This window comes from Leuciscus leuciscus (genome assembly GCF_965113295.1).
Source record: "Leuciscus leuciscus genome assembly, chromosome: 3".
Taxonomy (NCBI): domain Eukaryota; kingdom Metazoa; phylum Chordata; class Actinopteri; order Cypriniformes; family Leuciscidae; genus Leuciscus; species Leuciscus leuciscus.
The window spans coordinates 66,809,419-66,830,495 of record NC_138727.1 but is presented as its reverse complement, the minus strand read 5'-3'; the positions used below and the strand labels follow the sequence as shown (position 1 = coordinate 66,830,495).

The window sequence follows — 21,077 nt, the reverse complement described above, 5'->3', positions numbered from 1 at the left end:
TCAGAGTCTGCATTCCCCGCTGCGCTGCCGCGCCGTAAGAAGCGCCGCTCGCAGCGGGCCCCGGAACCCGCTCCAGCCCGACCAAGCTCGCCGGTTTGCCCGCCTGCTTCACCGGCTTCTCCTGTTTCACTTCCTGATGCTCAGCGCCCGCAGTCTGCCGCCGCTTCATCAGAGGAAGTCGTTTCCGAGGCCGTGTCGGGAGAGAAGGATTCCTGCTCTCTGCTAGCTTCAGGCAGCGAGGACTGGGCGAGCTCTGAGGACCTCGCGCCTCCTGCCCGCAAGCCCACCACGAGAGCCAACATTGAGAAGGAGCTCATGCGAGTACTCGCGCTGGCCGCGGCGAGCCTCGGCCTCGAGTGGTCTGCACCAGAACTCCCCTCTCGTACCCGGCTGGATGGTAGCTTCCTCCCCGGTGAGCGCACTTCTCCGGAATCTAAGCCCGCCCCCTTTCTTCCTGAGCTTCATGAAGAAGTGGCGAAGGCTTGGAATGCGCCCTACTCTGCGCGAACGCGCTCGTCTGTGTCGCCAGCATTTTCCTCTCTGGATAATGCGAGAGACCGAGGCTACCTTTCACTTCCGCCGGTGGAACAGGCGATAGCGACCCACCTTTGCCCGCCCTCTGCTGGACGGCGGACTAAACCGGTGTTGCCTTCCAAAGCCTGCCGCATGACGTCGACGCTGCTCGCGCGAATCTTCTCCGCCGCTGGGCAGGCTGCGTCAGCGCTACACACCATGGCTACGCTGCAGATATTCCAAGGTGATCTCCTCCGTAAGTTGGACGAGATGGGACCGGAAGCTATCTGCATCGCGGATCTAAGGAGCGCTTCGGATCTAACACTCCGCGCTACCAAGTCTGCTGCACAGGCCATGGGGAGATGTATGGCTTCCGCCACCGTTGCTGAGAGGCATCTATGGCTTACGCTCACGGAGATGGCTGATTCCGAGCGCAACGCGTTTCTCGACGCCCCGCTGTCTTCCGCTGGCCTTTTCGGTTCTTCTCTCTCCGAGTTCGTGGAGAGATTTACCGAGGCCCAGAAAGCGTCTCAAGCCTTCAAGCACTTCCTGCCTAAGCGCTCCAGTGCTACAGCGAGTCGCGAAAAACAGACTCCGCGGAGCTCTCAGCATCAGCCCCCGCCTTCCGCCACATCCTCACAACAGCGACAGCAGCGACAGCAGCACAGCTCTAGGTCCCGCTCTCGCTCTACCAGCCGACGCCCCGCTCAGCGCGGGTCACGGCCGAGGATTGTGGTGAAGCCGGAACCCCCGAAGAAGTCCTAGCACTCCTAGGGAAGCGCAGGTGTGTGAGTCCCGCTGCGCCCGGTCTCTCACCCAAGCGCACCGCTGTTTCAGTCCCAAGACTTGCGACTGTTCCAGCGTTTTCTGCAAGACGCAAGCCTGCACAGTTGCCCGCTCGCCTGCACACAAAAGCCGTTTTCACGGCTACCCAGATATATCCCGAAAAGAGTGTATTTTCTGGTGTCCCGGCCACGGCCGATGGTGCTATAAATGTAGTGTCGATGCCCACTCCTCAGTGCCCATCCCTACACACAAGCACAGCCCTACACTTAGGGCTCGCGCACATAAAATCGACTCAGGTCGATTGCGCTTCCAATATAGTGAAAGTGCCCACTTCCCAGTGCCCACATACACTATGTCTCACAGACCACAGGCTCTCTGTAAAAACGAGACCTGTGCGCGCTCGCTCTGCTCAGGCAGGCAGCGCGTCCAAAGCAGTGAATGTGCCCGCTCCCCGCCCACATTTACTCGCAGACATGAGTCCCACGGGGCTCGCTCAGCCCTCCCTCACTCAGTTAAGCACTGTAGTAAGGCTGAGGACGAGCGCTCTGCCCGCTGTATTAAGCGCGCCCCCCGCCTCGAATGCCACAGGCATAACGCCTATGTTATCGCACCTCGAAGCACCTCTGTCGCACGGCGAACAGAGCGCGCTTCGCATCCAGCCCTTAGCCAGCCATGCAGAAGCATGGGCAGCGCTTCCAGGGGTTTCGGACTGGGTGCTAAGCATTATAAAGAGAGGCTTCTCGCTACAGTTTTGTCGACGCCCTCCCCGCTTCACAGCGCGCGTCGAGACTACGGTGAATTTAGAAGTAGCACACCTACTTCGCGCCGAAATATCAAAACTGATATGCAAAGGGGCGATAGAGCATGTACCCCTAGCTCAAAGCGAAGGGGGGCTATACAGCAGATACTTTCTAGTCCCCAAAAAGGACGGTGGTATCAGACCCATACTGGATCTAAGACGGCTGAACAAAGCATTAGTGAAACGCAGTTTCAAAATGCTCACGACCAGGAAAATCCTCGCGCAGGTTCGCCGAGGAGACTGGTTCATGTCAATAGATCTGAAGGACGCGTATTTTCAAATACAGATAGCGTCACACCACAGGCGATACTTGAGATTCGCCTTCGAGGGTCAGATATACCAGTATACAGTCCTTCCGTTCGGCTTGTCCCTGGCACCTCGTACATTTACGAAATGCATGGACGCGGCGCTCGCTCCTCTCAGACTCAGAGGCATGCGAGTGCTGAACTATTTGGACGACTGGCTGATCCTAGCTCAATCACGATCACAGCTCGTGGAGCACAGAACCATTTTACTCGATCACCTCGAGAATCTTGGTATCACGGTCAATTGGACGAAGAGTTCACTGAACCCCAGTCAAACGATTTCGTTTCTGGGTACCATTCTGGACTCACAGTCTATGACAGCGCGGCTGTCGCCACAGCGCGTGCTGCACATTCAGCGCGTGGCGAGATCTTTCCGCTGCGGCGCGTCTACCCCGCTCAGCACGTTTCAAAGGATGCTAGGTCTCATGGCCTCAGCATCACCGGTTCTCCAGCTGGGCTTGCTCCGCATGCGCCCTCTGCAGTTCTGGTTGAAAGTGCGAGTACCGCGCGGAGCGTGGGTGTCCGGCCGGTTACGTCTCAAGGTCAATCAGAGCTGTGTCACAGCCCTGATACCCTGGTTGGCCGACGACTGGTACCGATCAGGTGTAAGCCTGGGGACTTCCTCGGGAGTGAGGATGGTGTCGACCGACGCATCCACCTCGGGATGGGGAGCGCTGCTCGAGGGCAGACCGTTCTTCGGCCTGTGGTCGAAACGAGAAAAGCTCCAACACATCAACTGCCTGGAAATGCTGGCAGTGCACAATGCGCTAACGCGCTTTTATCCCCAAATCAAGGACCAACACGTCGTAGTCCGTTCGGACAACACGGCCGTGGTATCCTATATAAATCGCCAGGGCGGTCTGAGATCCACATCCCTGTACAGGCTGGCGAAACGCCTCCTAACATGGGCTCAGCACAATTTGCGCTCGCTGAGAGCAGTGCATGTGCCTGGGCTCCAGAATGTGGGCCCAGACAGACTGTCCAGGAACAACATTCCCCTGGGCGAATGGTCTCTACACCCACAAACAGTCCGGCTGTTGTGGGAGAGATTCGGCAGAGCGGAGGTGGACCTATTCGCGTCCCGCGAAAACGCTCATTGCCCCGTATTCTTTTCCAAGAACGACAGCGCGCTGTCCCACATGTGGCCGCGCTGCCCGCTTTATGCCTTTCCCCCCGTCTCCCTCCTGCCTCAGGTGTTAGAGCGGGTCAAGGAAACGAAATGCTCAATGCTGCTTGTAGCACCGTTCTGGAAGAACCAAGCATGGTTCCCAGTCCTGATGCAGCTAGCAGACATCGCTCCATGGCCAGTGCCATTGAGGAGAGATCTCCTCTCGCAGGCCGGGGGCTCGATTTGGCACCCGCACCCGGAGCTGTGGTCGCTTCACGTGTGGGCGCTCAACGGTTATCCGTTAACCTCGCAGAGGGAGTGATAAATACCATCACTCAGGCCAGAGCGCCGTCAACACGGCGGCTTTATGCCTCGAAGTGGTCGGTTTTCTCCGGCTGGTGTACAGCTCGGAGCATATCACCTCTCGATTGTGAGGTGACGGAGGTTCTCTCCTTCCTACAGGAGCTGTTGGATAAGGGCAGATCCCCTTCCACGCTCAAAGTTTATGTGGCGGCTATTACAGCGTTTTCTGGAACAACGCTGGGGCAGTCTCTAGGAAGGAACGATTTAGTCATCCGCTTCCTCAGGCGAGCTAGGAGGCTGAATCCTCCCAGACCTCCTTCAGTCCCTATGTGGGACCTTTCTACGGTTTTGGCGGCCATGAAAGGTGCCCCTTTCGAGCCTATCCAATCTATTAGCCTCAAACATTTGTCTTTCAAAACAGTGTTTTTGATGGCTCTCGCTTCAGTGAAGCGCATAGGCGACCTGCACGCGCTCTCTGTGAGCCCAGCGTGCTTAGAGTTTGGACCTAACGACTCTAAAGTCATACTCAAACCTAAGCATGGCTATGTGCCAAAATCCCTCAACACACCATTTCGGGCTCAGGTTATCTCCCTGTCTGCCCTGCCGAGATCAAGTGAGGAAGGGGACTCAAGTTTTCTTTGCCCCATTAGGGCTTTAAGAGCTTACGTGTCCCACTCTGCTGTCTTCAGACAGACTGAGCAGCTCTTTGTCTCGTTCAGTGGACGTTCCAAGGGAATGGCCGTTTCGAAACAAAGCTTATCCAGATGGATAGTTGACGCCATAGCGCTGGCTTATACTGCCAAGGGCCTCCAGTGCCCGTTGGGAGTTAGAGCGCACTCCACGAGGGGTGTTGCCTCCTCGTGGGCTTGGTCCAGCGGGATTTCCTTACAGGATATATGTACGGCGGCGGGCTGGGCCTCGCCGTCTACATTCATTAGGTTTTACAACCTAGAGGTTCCCGCCTTGCAGGCTAAGCTACTATCGGTGTAGCCGATTCAGCTGTCTAACTAGAACACTGAAATCGCATGCGCAACGCGCTGCCGACTGTCTTATGGGCAGAACTGTGTAAGACCCACATTTCCCACATTAGCTACAGGTTTCCCCACCCTGTCTATGCTATGTCATATTCGCGTCTGCTGACGCAACCTTATAAGGACAGAGGAATCCCCTCTTGTCTCTAGACTCTCTCTGTGAGGTCATGTTTTACGTCCGCGGACGTTACAATATAGGGAATTATGTAATCCCAGGCTCTTTGTGAGTCTATCTGGTGATTATGCACTGTACACCTGGTTTGCTCCAGTGATCGGTGTCCTTATCCCTGCACGCACGGCGTTTTACAAGGGGTTCCCGTAGCGTTTTTGCAAAACGCAGTACGAGAGGACTCTCGTAAGAGAACGTACTCGGTTACTAACGTAACCTCGGTTCTCTCTAGAAGAGGGAACGAGTACTGCGTTCTCTGCCGTGCGTACGGTTCACTCTGGTTCGCTTCGGCGATGAAAATCGAGTGAATCAGCCTTCTCGAGCTCCTTATATAGAGGCTAGCCACGCCCGTCTCGGCGGGAAATGGCTAGGAGGGCGCGAAGCGTCCTCATTGGCCTGACGTCACCTCAGGCCTCGCTCGATAGGCTTATGCAGTTGCTGCAGAGCAGCCAATGAGCGAGCGAGCCGTCTCGCCATAGCTAAGCACTGCCGCAACGCGCTTTACATGTATGAAAATTAAGGATAATTTTTTGCTTCAGTATTTCGTGAAAAGAGACTTTTCCCGTAGCGTTTTTACAAAACGCAGTACTCGTTCCCTCTTCTAGAGAGAACCGAGGTTACGTTAGTAACCGAGTACGTTATCACAACAACAAAGTTTGTCAGGCGTCTATGTCAGCTGAGGAGATTAACGTTACGAAGATTAACCGAGTGTTGTATTATTTATAATAGCAATTACTTGATTTTGTTTGACTCAGAGAAATGTGAATCTGCTCTGCAAAAAAAAATTAAAAAAATTAAAAAAAATTTAACATATTAAAGCATACTTTCAATTAACTTTGATTTTGTAATTTACCTGTATTTAAGTTATTATTATTATTAATCAAAACAACCCAGCTGCAGTTTGATTGATATTACTTGGAATGCACAATAATAATAATAAAAAACATGATTTATGAAAATGAACAAGAACGGAGTACTTGCAAATGACCTCTTCTGTTGTAAATGTCCCAATTGGGAGAGGGTGTGCAATTTTCAAAGAGTTTAATTAAACATTCATGTTATATATTTTGGTTGCATTTGTGAGTTAATAAAAACGTAACTGGTTCTGTGAACATAATATCTAAATATCGATTAATCGATCGATATAGCCCTGAATCGAATCGAATCGTATCGTAGAATTTTTTGAAGTATCGGCAAATATCGTATCGCTGGCTGAGAGAATCGATATCGTATCGTATCGTGATGAACTGTCCGATTTACACCCGTAATCATTAGTAGGTTTTAAAAGAGCAGTAGTTGTCGAATGATTAGATCTAAAACCGGATTGAAATGGTGAAAGGATGATAATACAAAAAAGGATGGCGATATACAAAGCCAACCTCTGCTACAAAGTGTAATCACAATAATGAGTCTGACCAACCAAGAATTGCTATCACTGGGTCAGGAACACAGTTATAGACTCTGAATTTGAATTTGTGTGCACAACCAAAAAAGATGTGCTAGGGTACCTTCGGCAGCTTTACACTTATCACATATAGGGGAGACATTTTAGAATAGTGAAGTCTATGTAATACCTTGTGCTGAATAAGTTGGTGTCTTGAATTTATAGAACAAGAATAAACAGATAAAAGGCATTTGTCCCAAACAGTCTCAGAAACCTGAATCCCTAAATCTTCTTCCCAAGCATTTTTCAAATGAAATGTAGAAAAGTCGGTATTATCTTTAAAAGCATTTACAAATAGGGATGTTCGGCCCTTGGCATAAGGAGAGTTAGAAAATAAATCAAATATTTTACATTCTAAAGGCAAAATTTCAAAGTGTGTAATATTTATGAGTTGAGTTGAGTTGAGTTGAGAAAAGGAGGGAAATGCATTATTAATATACAAATCTTTCATACTGAGAATTCCTTTACCTTGCCATTCCCTAAAAAACGTTATCTGTAAGTGAGGGTTTGAACGCATGATTATAACAGATAGGAGTAAACAGCGAAGTACTTGGTAACTTAATTACCTTTCTGATCTGGTACCATATTTTGATGGAGTTTTTAAGGATTCAATTATTTTTGGGAACCTCTTTGATAGGCAAAGGTGCTGAAAAAAGCAGAGCAGAAAGAGATGAGTGGATGGTATTTTGTTCTATCGCTAGAACAGGAGGGGGTGTCTACTTGAACAATGCCCAGAAAAGAATCCCGCCAATACATTAATGTTCTGCAGTTCGCTGCCCATTAATAATGACGAAAGTTGGGCAAACCCAAACCCCCCAAGTATTTGGGTTTCTACACACGAGTTTTGGATATACGAGCGAACTTTAAAACCCCAGATGAAAGGCATATTAATGGAATCAAGAGTTCTGAAGAATGATTTGGGTAAAAAAAGGGCAAATTTAGAAAGAGATATAAAATTCTAGGAAGGATCACCATTTTAATTGCATTAATGCGGCCGATCATTGATATAGGGAGTGATCTCCATCTTTCTATGTCCTGCTTCAGTTTGTCTAGTAAACAAAAAAAAAACTGGATCTATATTGTCGCTGACGGGCACAAGTTCACTTTTTTGCCAGTTAACAGAATAACCAGAAAAGCTACTAAATGAGTTTAATAAATCCAACAGAGGGGAAAGAGAGCGCTCAGGATCTGAAAGGTACAAAAGAACATCATCAGCATAAAGAGATATGATATGATCTACCTGACCTAAACTTAGGGGTAGAATCTGTGGATGGTGTCTAACCCCAGATTTCCACCAACTGCGGAACGGCTGTGGATCGGCTCCGCTGTGTGTCGGCTTCGTGCTCCGCCATCCTTCAATACCCACCAGGTCCAGATTTGTTGCGGAACGGCTGCGGCCATGACTGACAGCTGAAGTCACGAGGACCCACGAGATCTTGGGAATTCACGTATGATTGTGCGATATAACAGGATGTAGTTACTATAAACAGAACCACAAAACCAGCAACAGTTTGTTTCCATCCAGAGGAGTAGTCCATCAGGCCTGTCTCCGCCCATTATGACGTTTTCAAGGTGTAGTGCAGGGAAATATGATCCACCGTGAGCATGGTGTATTTTACTTAGAAAATTAAATTCTGTGCTCAACTTCCTGTCCCGCACAATCTGCCCTGTGCTGAATTGCTGCGGAGCTCTCCAGGATCCAGCAAAAATAGAAGCTCTGCGTATCTGCTCCGGAGGGCTGCGGATCGCCGGAGCTGGGACGGTGTTGGAACGCAGCCGTTCCGCAGTCAGTGAAAATAAACACATTGACTTTAATGGAAACCTATTGACTCCGCTGCTGTTCCGGAGCGGATCCACGGCCGTTCTGCAGTTGGTGGAAATTCCCCGTAATGGCTATTGCCAAAGGTTCTATGGCAATGGGAAACAACAGGGGTGAAAATGGACACCCCTGTTGTGTACCCCTATGCAACTCAAATTGCGGTGATCTATCGAGATTAGTTAACACTGACACGCAGGGATGGTGATACAACATGCTGACTCAGGAAGAAAACCTAAATTAAATCTCCTAAATTAAATTCTTTAATAGTGGTTAATATGTAATTCCATTCAACTTGATCAAAAGCTTTTTCTGCATTTAATGCGATAATTGCCCATTTGTGGGAACTTAGCTTTGAATAGATTATATTTAGGAAACGTCTAACATTAAAAAAAGAAAATCTTTTAGGGATAAAGCCAACTTGGTCAGGATGAATAATTGTTGAAATACATTTGTTTAATCTTGTTGCCAAATTTTTTGTGAACACTTTTAAATTCGTATTGAGAAGAGAAATTGGACGAAAAGAAGAAACATCAGTCTCATCCTTGCCTTTCTTAAGAAGTAAAGAAATATTGGTGGAGTATAGAGAGGAGGGAAATTTCTGCTTACTGAAGGAATGATTGAACATCCGTAACATAAAGGGTACAATTTTATCTGCATATTTCTTATAAAATTTGATACAAAAGCCATCAGGGCCAGGGGTCTTTCCGTTAGGAAAGGCATTAATTGTGTCCATTATCTCTTGAATAGTAATATCAGCATTCAAGATTTCCAGCTTCACTTCATTTTGGGAGGGAAAGTGAATGAAGAAAGTCTAAAATTACCTCAGATGATACAGACCTCTTGGATTCGTACAAGTCTGCATAAAATTCCATAAATAGGAACCCCTTAACTGGTGAGCTAATAATTTATCTGGTTTATTCCCCAATCTCGAAATGTTTCTGCTTAATTTTTAATAACATCTTATTCACCTGGTCTGACGTTATCTTATTATATTCATATTTAAGTGACATAATGCCATTTAGAACACAAGAGTCTGTGCTATCCCTATATAGTTTTTCCAATTGGGCAAGACGAGCATCTATCTCCACCAAGCGTTTCTGTCTGAGTTTCTTTACTGCTGACTCGTAGGGAATTATGTGTCCCCTCATCACAACTTTTAAAGTTTCCCATAACACCAAATCAGGAACATCTCCTTTATTGTTGATCTCTATAAACTCTGTCAAGGAATCCAAAATATGCTGGCAAAATGTCTCATCTAAAAGGAGACAAGTATTAAATCTCCAATTATAACTTGGCTTTGCCCAGCCAAAATCTAAAGATACCGAAACAGCAAAATGATCAAAGATCAGTATATTATGATACATGGATGTAGAGACACTGGATAATAATTTAGAGTCTATATAAAAAAAAAATCTATTCTTGAATATGATTTGTGAACATGGGAAAAGAATGAGTACTCCTTATAAGCCGGATGATGTAGCCTCCAAATATCAACAATATCCAGTGACTCAGTAAGATGTTTAATGACTGAGGTAGAATTGAGAGAAGGATCTGAACGAACAGGAAATTTGTCCAAAACAGGGTCCAATATACAGTTAAAATCGCCACCAACTATAAAGTGAGTATCGGTTTGAGAAGGTAGAAAATTAAATACTTTACGAAAAAAAGCCGGGTCATCATAATTAGGGGCATAGAGATTTTAAAAAGTAAAATGTTGAGACCAATTAAGCCAGTGACAAGAACATAACGGCTGTTAGGGTCTGTTAATGTGGATATATGTTTAAACCAAACTGAATTACGAAATAATATTGATACCCCTCTGGCTCTGCATGAAAAAGTGGATTGAAATACCTAGGAAATCCAATTACACTTTAAGCGTTTCTGTTCACCATGTTTAATGTGCGTCTCTTGTAGGAAAATTATTTCAGCCGTAATGGAGCGTAAATACGAAAACACTTTAGCTCACTTCACCTGACTGTTCAAGCCGCGCACATTCCAGCTAGCTAGTGTAATATCGCCTCCCTGTGATGAAATCATGCTAGGTGACATTTTACAGTAAGCACTAATTCAACAGCATAAATAGAATAGCACAGATAGAATGAAGGGTGAACAAAGATAAACAACCATAAACACAAAGTACATACCCCCACCCCGTCCCAACCGCTTCCCCAAATCAAGCGCTTTAAAAAAAAAACATATTTACTGTGGAGAATGCAATCTGGGAACACAAAAGATTTTTGACAGAACGTAAAAGTTTCTTTGGGACCGCAAAAGATTTGGGAGGGAAAGCAAAGTTTCTTTGGGAGCACAAAAGATTTTTGAGAGAATGCAAAGTTTCTTTGGGAACGCAAAAGATTTGGGAGGGAAAGCAAAGTTTCTTTGGGAGCACAAAAGATTTTTGAGAGAATGCAAAGTTTCTTTGGGAACGCAAAAGATTTGTTAGAGAACACAAAGTTTCTTTGGGAACACAAAACATTTGTTAGAGAACGCAAAGTTTCTCTGGGAACACAAAAGATTTGTGAGGGAAAGCAAAGTTCCCTTTTGAGGGAACTCGCACTGCGTCGTAAAAATGACTCTTTGGGGACGCTCCCTGAGCGCGCGCCTCTGAAGTATGAATGAAACTATTCCAATCCTGATTGGTGTTGCGTCATGACGTAATATGTGACGGCATACCCGGAAGTATAAAATGACGCCGGCACACACACGCGTTAGCTCGCGCTGCGGCTTCTTCTGCCCGTGATGAGGGGCCGATGCTTGAGTTGTCTGCTTCTAAGTGGATGTACTCAGCATCGAGGCGGATGAACGTGAACTAGACTCGCCGGTTCACGTTCCCGCTTATGAGGAGCTCGTAGAGGTTGTGACGCGTGCAGTGGCCAGATTCAACATCAATTGGCCACTTGATAAGCAGGAAGCGAAAAAAAAGCAAGCTAGATGAGAGCTTCCTGCAGCACCGCTTGCAACCTCAGTGCCTGGGCTTACCATTTTTCCCAGATTTGCATAGCGAAATATCTAAATCATGGGAAAAACCCCACTCATCTCGCGTCTCCTATCCATCTGCTGTGGATTATAGCTACGTGGTAGAGAGAGTTGGGGTATGGGAAGATGCCGCAGATGGAGGAGGCTCTCGCCAGCTACCTCTCTCCTGAAGCGGCATCATCCCTAAAAAGCCCCGGCGCTGCACAGCAAACCATGCAGAGATACCTCTGCATTGGTGGGCAGGGCTTACATGGCGGCAGGTCGGGCTGGTTCATGTTTGCACACTATGGCCACTGCACACTGAATTTGTCAGGCATAAAAGAAAAGGATAAGACCTTTCTCCTGGATGCGCCGCTCTTGCCTTCTGGCCTGTTCGGTGACGCAGTTACAACTGTCATCGACAGGTTTCAGGAGGCGAGGAAACAATCTGCGGCATTTCAGCAATATCTCCCTCGCCGCTCAAAATCCAAATCCAGGAAGGCTGGCCAGAGCGGCCAGCCGCAGCCGTCAACGAGCTCCTCTTACCGGCAAGAACAGAAAGAGAGCGTTGCCTCTAGAGCCCCTCCCTTGGGAGCTTGGCAAAAGAGGAAATGCTCTCACTCGAAGTCCTCTAACCAGAAGGGCGACCTGAGGGACGTCCTTCAGGCGAAAAGGGCTTCGGGAAAGAGGTCCTAACCGGGGTGGTAGGATCTCGGAGGGAGCCCGGGTTTTACAGCCGTTACTTTATAGTTCCAAAAAAGAATGGAGGGTTAAGACCGATTTTAGATCTGAGGCACTTGAATCGTTCTCTGAGGAGGTTCAGGTTCAAGATGATCACTATCCCCATCATTGTGAATCAAATCAGATCCGAGGACTGGTTTATCACGATAGATCTAAAAGACGCTTATTTCCATGTCTCCAAAGATTTGTGAGAGAACGCAAAGTTTCTTTGGGAATAGAAAAGATTTTTGAGAGAACGCAAAGTTTCTTTGGGAATACAAAAGATATTTGAGAGAACGCAAAGTTTCTTTGGGAATAGAAAAGATTTGTGAGAGAACGCAAAGTTTCTTTGGGAACGCAAAAGATTTGTGAGAGAACGCAAAGTTTCTTTGTGAATAGAAAAGATTTGTGAGAGAACGCAAAGTTTCTTTGGGAATAGAAAAGATTTGTGAGGGAACGTAAAGTTTCTCTGGGAACATGAACGATTTTTGAGAGAACGCAAAGGTTTTGTGAGAGAACGCAAAGTTTCTCTTGGGAACGCAAAAGATTTAAGAGAGAATGCAGATTCATCGAAATATCATTTTTAATATCACTTTTTTCTCTGTAAAATATAAATGTACTTCAGGTAACAAATATGAATTCTTTTTATTAATCATTAGAATTTTTTCAGGCCAGAGATTGTGCCTGTGTTGTCATTTTATCTTCACTGTGTCCACATTTGTCCTCTGATCTGGCAGAACTTCCGTCTGAATGGGCCGCTGTACGACGCCGTGTCCATCGCTGAAGACGACGATTGGAGAAGAATACGCAGCGTCCTCTCGCCTTCTTTCACCAGTGGGAGGTTAAAGGAGGTCCGTGAGGTTTTATCTGGATCATTCTCAGGCAGTACTATTGCGCTACAATAAAAACAAACAAGAATTCAGTTTGAGATGAATGACTAATTTGAACTGAACTACAGAATCACTCATGCTGAGGAGGATGTGTGTGTGTTTGATTTTTTTCATAATAAATATCAAACATTACCTGTGTGTGATGAAGATGTTATGATGATGATGTACTTCTGCTTCTCACTCTAGATGTTTGGCATCATGAAGACACACTCTCAAATTCTAGTTGAGAATCTGGGGAAATCAGCAACACGAGGAGAAAACGTGGATATTAAAGAGTGAGACATATTGCATAATAGCACAAACGCTTTTAGTTATCTGAAGAGATAAGAACGGAGCTGCAATAATATCACTATAATTAACAGAGCAATGTTCAATTTTCTCACCAATCACCTTTAATAACCTCCCGAACAGAGGAAACATTCACTACATATTGGGTATATAGGCTTTATGTTTATCAGATGAGAATAATAATGGCTTTCTCTTGACTGCATGTGTTCAGGTTCTTCGGTGCGTACAGTATGGATGTGGTGAGCAGCACAGCGTTCAGCGTGGACATCGACTCCCTCAACAACCCCACAGATCCATTTGTGACCAACATAAAGAAAATGCTGAAGTTTGACGTCCTAAACCCTATGTTGCTAATTAGCGGTAAAGAACTCACCTAGGCCTGTCAGATAAGCACACTTCAAAAGCTCTTTTCTTGGTTATGCAAATCGTGAGCTTAGAATTATAAGGTTCTATCTCCGTTTAGGGTAGTTCTGAGATATTGAGCATCAAAGTTTTTACATCCCAGCTGGCAATGGAGAGATGGAACCTTTTTATTTTATTAATAACTACTAGCAAAATATTTTTTTACAAAAATAACACCACACAGGCATTAATAAACACCTAATGGATCAGATTATGTCAAAAACAAAATTTCGACCAAAAGTGGAGATAGAACCTTATAATTCTAAGCTCACGAAATGTTAAAGGAACATTCCATTTTCTCATTTTACGAACATTATGGGAAGGTAATTTTCGATTGTTCTGAAACAAGTACGGTAGTAACATTTAAAAAATGTTTCAGCAACAAAAACAACAAAAATGTTTCAGGAAAAAACACTCCATGAATGATATAAATAATGTTTATGTGCTAACGTTTGAGAACTTCATTAAAGACCAGAAAACTTTGAACGAACATTCCATGAATGTTAATGGAAGAACATTTGTTCATAACTTTGGGAGAATCTTGCCAGAACATTAGCCAAAGTCCTGAGAATGTTCCCTGTTAAGAGATTTTACAATTTCTTCTGTAGCTATGTTTCCTTTCATCATCCCCATCCTGGAAAAAATGGATTTAGCATTTTTCCCAATATCTGTGACCGATTTCTTCTACGCTGCCTTACAGAAGATTAAGTCTGAAAGAGTGGCCAACGACCACAAGAAGGTAAAACAAATACTCAACATGAACAACTATACAGTCATGGGGCCCTATTTTAATGATCTGAAACACAAGTATCAAACGCGAAACGCAAGTAATTTTGTGGATGGATCCCGGGTGCTGTTGCTATTATACCGGCGGGATAAATTACTCTTGCACCCGACGCAAACCTAAAATGGGTTGGGCGTAAAGTGAAATAAACCAATCACATCTCAGATTCCCTTTAAGAGCAGGCACGCTTGTTCCATGGCAGATGCTATTATAACGGTGGATTGGCCAGACGCACGCCAGGAGCGGTTCACAGCCGAGGAGACCGACGTTCTCATCAGGGCCGTAAAACACAGAGAAGTGACATTGTATGGGGATGGAGAAACCCACCCAAATTAGCTTCGGTTAAACAGGCGTATAATAATTTGGGTAACTGTGTAAGCTAGATTTATGCCTATTTTTTCACATCTTCATGGACACAATAATGATTTCCCTTGTGTGTTAATATTTTTCCTTGTAATAATGTATGATTAGCAAAAATGAAAACTGCTGCTTCTGTGTAGATGAGAGAATCAAAGTTTGTGCACGTTGTGCACACGCTACATTATGGCCAAGCATGCGTCCTTAAAATAGCCTCTGAATAACGCGCCACTGACTTTAGACTAGGTTTTTCCTGGTCAGTGACAGAATTGTTTTCTAAACCTGCAAAATAGCACCAGGGAACGTTTGCGCCGGAACACGCCTCCTCTTTTCGCTGAACCGCCCCCGGGAGCGCAAGTTCATTCCCTAATTTACCGACGTGCGTCTGTGGAGGGAAAAGTCCACTGTGCGCGGGTGCAAAATAGGAATTATACATGCGTCGGTGTACAAAGTCAATTACGCTGGGTGCAAGATAGGGCCCATGATGTTTTAAACCACTCTTCTGAATTCCTGCAGAAGAGAGTTGACTTCCTGCAGCTGATGGTCGATTCTCAGACGGCAGGGAAAACTCAGCATGGCGAGGAACTCACAGAGAAAGGTGAAGCATCTCAGATGGTTAACCATAAGAAAGATCTTTCTTCTATATGTGAAGACACATACCTTAAACCGTGTCCTGTGCAGGTCTGAGCGACCACGAGATCTTATCGCAAGCCATGATCTTCATCTTCGCCGGTTACGAGACCAGCAGCAGCACTCTGTCGTTCTTATTCTACAATCTCGCAACCAACCCAGAGGCCATGAAGAAACTGCAGGAGGAGATCGACGAGACCTTCCCAAATAAGGTAGTACTCCATTGAAACACTCGTTGGGATTGGCGTGATGAGTTTGAGACTTTAACCATTGATTGTGTGTTGAAGGCCCCGGTGGACTACGAAGCTGTCATGAACATGGACTATCTGGACGCCGCGCTGAACGAGTCCCTCCGGCTGTTCCCTGTCGCAGCTCGATTCGATCGGGTCTGCAGGAAAACGGTGGAAATCAACGGCGTCATTATCCCTAAAGATACAGTCGTCATGATCCCGACCTTTGCCCTCCACAGAGACCCGGATTACTGGAGCGACCCCGAGAGCTTCAAACCAGAGAGGTCAGGACAGGTTTCTCCTGAAAAAAATCAAACTGCACTTAGAGAACTCTTTTAACATCCTTTTTTTATTATTATTTGTTAAAAAACTTTTTTATTGGTTATGCGAATATTCCATTCTTCAAACATTATGGGAAAGTTACTTTTGAATTATCTGAAAGAAGTAGTTACATTTAAAATACGTTAGACAAACGTCCAACGAAAATATTTAAGGAAAACTGCTCCATGAATGATGACTAAATAATGTTTTTGTGCTGACGCTTTGAGAACATTATTAAAGACCAGATAACTTTGAACGAACATTCCATTAATGTTACTGGAAGAACATTTGTTCATAACTTTCAGAGAACAACTTGTTAGCTGGTTGGCTTGGTTCACTCTCTATAGAAAATATTTGTAAAATCCCTATGGAAAAAATACTTCAGGAACCATGGCCACTGAAAAAGTAAGCAGCACTGTTGCACTAGGAACCCAAGGTTGGTTCTTTAGAGAGAGAGAGAGAGAGAGAGAGAGAGAGAAAGAGATTTTTATTTTGAAAAAGTCTAAGTTTTACAAAATTACATCAATTCTTTTTTTCTTTTTTTTCTTTTTTTCTTACAAAATGGAGTAAAAAACTAAAAATAATTAATCATCAACAATTGTACACAAAACATCACGACTACACCATTTCAATTCAAACGTAGCAAGATCACACATATCTTTTAAAAAATCTAAAATCAATCAAAATTCTTGCTCTAAGTAGAGACTTAAAAACAACAATAACATCAACATTGCTTTTTTGTTCTATTTTGCTCTTTCTACTCATGTAGATCGCCATTTTTGCCTGCCCAAGAATAAAATTCAACAATTGAAACATAACACGCTTTTTTTGTACATATTTAAATCCAAAAATAAAAGTTTCAGGACAAAAACACTCATTAAACTTATTACACAATTATTTCACCATTACAAACAAAGTGTTAAGTCTGAGGCATTGCATAAAAGCATGAAACACAGTCTCTTTTTGAGAACAAAACGGACAACCTGAGTTATTCTTAGAATCCAAAATTGAAACAAAAGAATTCACCGCAATAGCCCCATGAAGGATTCTCCACTGCAAGTCCCCTGTTCTTTTTGATAATTGTGGCTTGTACAAAACTCTCCATACGGGTCTTACCTCATCACCTACTTTTAAAACAGAATGCCAAGTGGTATCGACTCTCTTATCAAGTGTCTTTTTGTTGAGAATGAGCACGCACATTTTATACAACTCTTTCCCCACACATGAAAAAAATCAACAGACAAAAACGTATTTTGTTGAAAGAAACACCCTGAATACTCTTCAACATTTGGTTGAATCAACAAACATGGAAAAGGATCTTCAATGTCAGGGACATTAGTCCCTAAACAGAAGTCCTCTAACATCATTGTTTCTTCATCCGTAAAAACTTCTTTTAACTAAGTCACAGAACGAGTCACTGAACGAACAGATCTGATGCCCAATTTTACAGTAGCAGCCTCTACATTTTTTAAATGAGGTCCAGTTAAGCCCAGTAATTGTTTTAAAACAAAAATTCCTGAGTTTTGTAATGTCTTATTGAATCCTGGTAAAAAATAAATAAAAAATGAACGCAGAAAGATCCAGTCTTGCATTAAAAATCAAGGATTCATTCAGCAACCAAAAAAATAGAAAGAAAATTTTCAGTCCTTTGAATATGAAACAAACTCGACAATTTCTAAAGATCCAAGCACTTAGGGTCCATTAAAAAAGAGATTTATCTATACCAAGGTTTCCAACAGTCCTTAGTAAAACACAACTGATCGCCCTCCAACTGACATTCATAGGTCCATCAAGAAGTCTTTGTAAAAAATGCAGCTGGAAAGCTGCAATCCTGCTCTGGAGATGAACCAATCCTTGGCCCCCTTCTTCTTTTGGCAAAAATAAAATACTCTGAGGAACTCAATGAAGCTTGTCCCAAAAAAAAGTAAACAAAGACCGCTTGAATCTCGGCCATCAATTTCACTAGAGGATCAATACAAACCAGTCTGTGCCATAAGAGTGAAGCGACCAAATTATTTACAATAAGTGTTCTTCCCCTATAAGACAGGTTGGGTAGAATCCACTTCCATTTGTCTAAACGACCTTTCACTTTTTGTAATAAACTATCCCAATTTTTTTGTAAGACATTATCATCTCCTAATAAAACTCCAAGATATTTCAAACCCCACCTATTCCAATACAGACCTTCAGGAAGAATTGGTTTCCCTTCCTTCCAATCCCCTAATAAAAACGCCTCACTTTTTTTCCAATTTACTTTTGCTGAAGACCATTTTCCAAAGTCCTCTATCAATCTAGATAAAACATGTAAGTCACTTTGTTTATTAATCATTATTATAAGGTCGTCTGCATAAGCTGATATGCAAAACTTAGCATCACAAAGTGGTACCCTAAAACCATCTAAATTCTTCCTGATTGTTTGTAGAAATGGTTCAATAACAAGAGAATATTACATTCCTGATAATGAACAACCTTGTCTAATACCTCTACTGACCTCGAATGGAGCACATAAGCCACCATTAAACTTAATAACACTCTCAATGTCACTGTAAAGAATTTTAATCATGTTTGAAAACTTTTCATTAAAACCAAAAGCCTCTAAAACGTCCCATAAATAAGCATGCTCAACCCGATCGAAAGCCTTCTCTCGGTCTAAAGACAGCAAACCACAATTGATATTAAATAATTTGGAAACCTGTATAATATCTCGAATTAAAGAAATATTGTCCAAAATTGACCTGTTTGGTACACAATAAGATTGATCTAGATGGATCACCTGTTCTATTACTTTAGTCAATCTATTAGCTAAAGTTTTAGAAAGTAATTTATAATCACTGCACAGAAGTGATACCGGCCTCCAGTTCTTAATCTCAGTGAGATCTCCTTTTTTCGGAAGAAGAGTAACCACTGCCCTTCGGCAGCTCAACGGCAGCCCACCCTTCGGCAGGCTGTCATTGAACACCTCCAGCAGGACAACTCCCATCTCTGACCAAAAAGCTTTCAGAAAATACACTGGAAGCCCATCCACACCCGGAGCTTTCCCAGACTCCAAATATTGGAGTGCTTTATTGAGCTCTCACAGAGTTAGGCCACATTCCAGTTCTTCATTGGACTCTTCAGAGATCTTGGGTAGATCCTTTAAAGGGGTCATATAATGCCATTTTTGTACAAGCTAATATGATTCTTTAGGGTCTAAATTAAAAGTTTGTAATATACTTTAATTAAAAATTCTCATTAGTATTGTAAGAAAACAGGAGTTTTCCCGGGAGTCTCTGAGGACACTGTGCAACCGTATGAACCGGAGTCGGAAAACAGGACGTTTCTGAATGGTTGGTTAACGTAATGTATCTTTGATCTATCTTTGTGTGTACTGGCAGGGTAGAGTAGTGAGATAAGAACGCTATGTGTTTACTGATGTATACGTTAGTTCATTGACAGACTGATGTTACAGCTAATGGTCATGAAAAACTATTTTTTTGGTAAATGTAGGCTTGTCCGTAATGCGTAACGTTATCTATGCAGTGTTAGGTACAACTGTCAGGGCTGAAGCACTACAATTTTACTGATCTGTTTAAAAAATAACCAGTCTGTGAGACTATGACAGTCATTAGGCACATAAACAGCACATACTCAGACAGGAGCTAATACCTTTTTCAATGTTCTCTCTTTATAAACCAGTCTGGTGAAATGATTCGCGCAAACATGAAAGCATTGACGTTGATCGTGGGGAATATTCCCTTCGAAAACAAAACTCAGCCACTGCGTCTGTAACAGTTTTACTCTGGTTGTGTTTGTTCTCTATTAAGTGAAGACGACGCTGATGAAAGAGGTCTCAGGATCTTTATTCTGCAGAAATACAGAGCACAATTAATTTTTTTGGGATACACGTCTCTCCCCTTCAGTCTGCTCATACAGCACGGAGCAAGCTAGTATGCAAAACCAGTCTCAGTAAAACACTCAAAAAGCAATTAAATGCATTCAATTTCATGACATCACAGCTTTTCATTTCACTTAACCATCGTTTATCTCATGAAATAAATCGATTACATTGTTTAATACACTTCAAAATGTCCTTACCAGCACGCTCGTCAGATGAGCGAGAGAGAGCACACCCGACCCTGTCAGTGGCAAATGTGCTTCTAAAGATGGCGCTGTTCGCACATCGCACGAGGTATCATTTGCGTCACCAATATGTGCCTCATATAAAACAATATTCTGCATTAATGGTTCCCACTAGAATTATGTACATTGTGCCGGATTACAACTCAGCACACAAATAAAAACACACACAAAAAAAATAATTAAGTTTTGATGAAGTTCACTAACAATCTTCATTACATGTTACAATTTTTTTAAACCAGCTACACGTCTTCAGCGGTTCGGATTTAGGAACATCAAAATGACTGCTGTGTTCATTATTACACCCAAGAACAGAACACCACAATCACTTAGACGCCATTCTGCTCATAGACAGTGCTCCAGCGTATCAACAATGCGAACTATGATGACAGCTCGCCCACGAGCGAGGGTGGGTCTTTGTTGAAACGCTGCTGTCAATTAACAATCGTGGGAGGGGCGTCCGACCGTGGGATGTCACAAGGTCGAACGGCTTGATTTGAGACGGGGAAAACATATAAGAAGATTTTTTTAAAAACACTGGATGGATTATTATCATTTTATGATAGTTGTGTACAGGCACTGCCAACACACATTTCAGTACAACCAACTTGTAAAAGTGCATGTACCATTATATGACCCCTTTAAGAAAGGAGATTTTTCCCCCTTTTCCGGTTCAAGTTCACTTTTGTACAGGGACTGATAAAACCTCCTTGTTACCTCACGCATCTGCCTGGGATTAGATAACAAAGTACCATCCTCCAAACCTAGAGCCTGGATTAAATGTTTTTGCCCATTTTTCTTCTCATGACTAAAGAAATATTTGGAAGGTGCATCCATTTGATCAATATTTAAAGAATGAGCACAAACTAATGCTCCTTGTGCTTTATGCTCTAACAGTAATTAAGTTAAGCTTTTTTCTTTAAAAGGGTTTCCAAAAAATTACTATCACTTGAGGTTTCCAAATGGTCCTTGTGGTAGAAAAAGGGGGTGTAAAACAGTAAAGCAAATGTCTTTGTTAGTTTAAAATATCTTGGATTATTTTCAATCCTACAAGAGTAATTGTCTGTATAAATACTTCAACCCAACATGTCTCTTTCCTGCCTTATT

At 43.6% G+C, this 21,077-nt stretch overlaps 1 pseudogene across 1 annotated transcript in view; it reads left to right on the top strand.

Moving 5' to 3' along the window:
• LOC309495562 overlaps positions 1 to 21,077 on the top strand; it is a 52,674-nt pseudogene that overhangs the window by 10,720 nt on the left and 20,877 nt on the right. The window contains exons 5-11 of the transcript XR_014211777.1: positions 12,690 to 12,803; positions 13,029 to 13,117; positions 13,342 to 13,490; positions 14,141 to 14,271; positions 15,190 to 15,271; positions 15,355 to 15,515; positions 15,591 to 15,817. The product of XR_014211777.1 is annotated as an uncharacterized misc_RNA (transcript). The remainder of the gene's footprint in view (positions 1 to 12,689; positions 12,804 to 13,028; positions 13,118 to 13,341; positions 13,491 to 14,140; positions 14,272 to 15,189; positions 15,272 to 15,354; positions 15,516 to 15,590; positions 15,818 to 21,077) is intronic.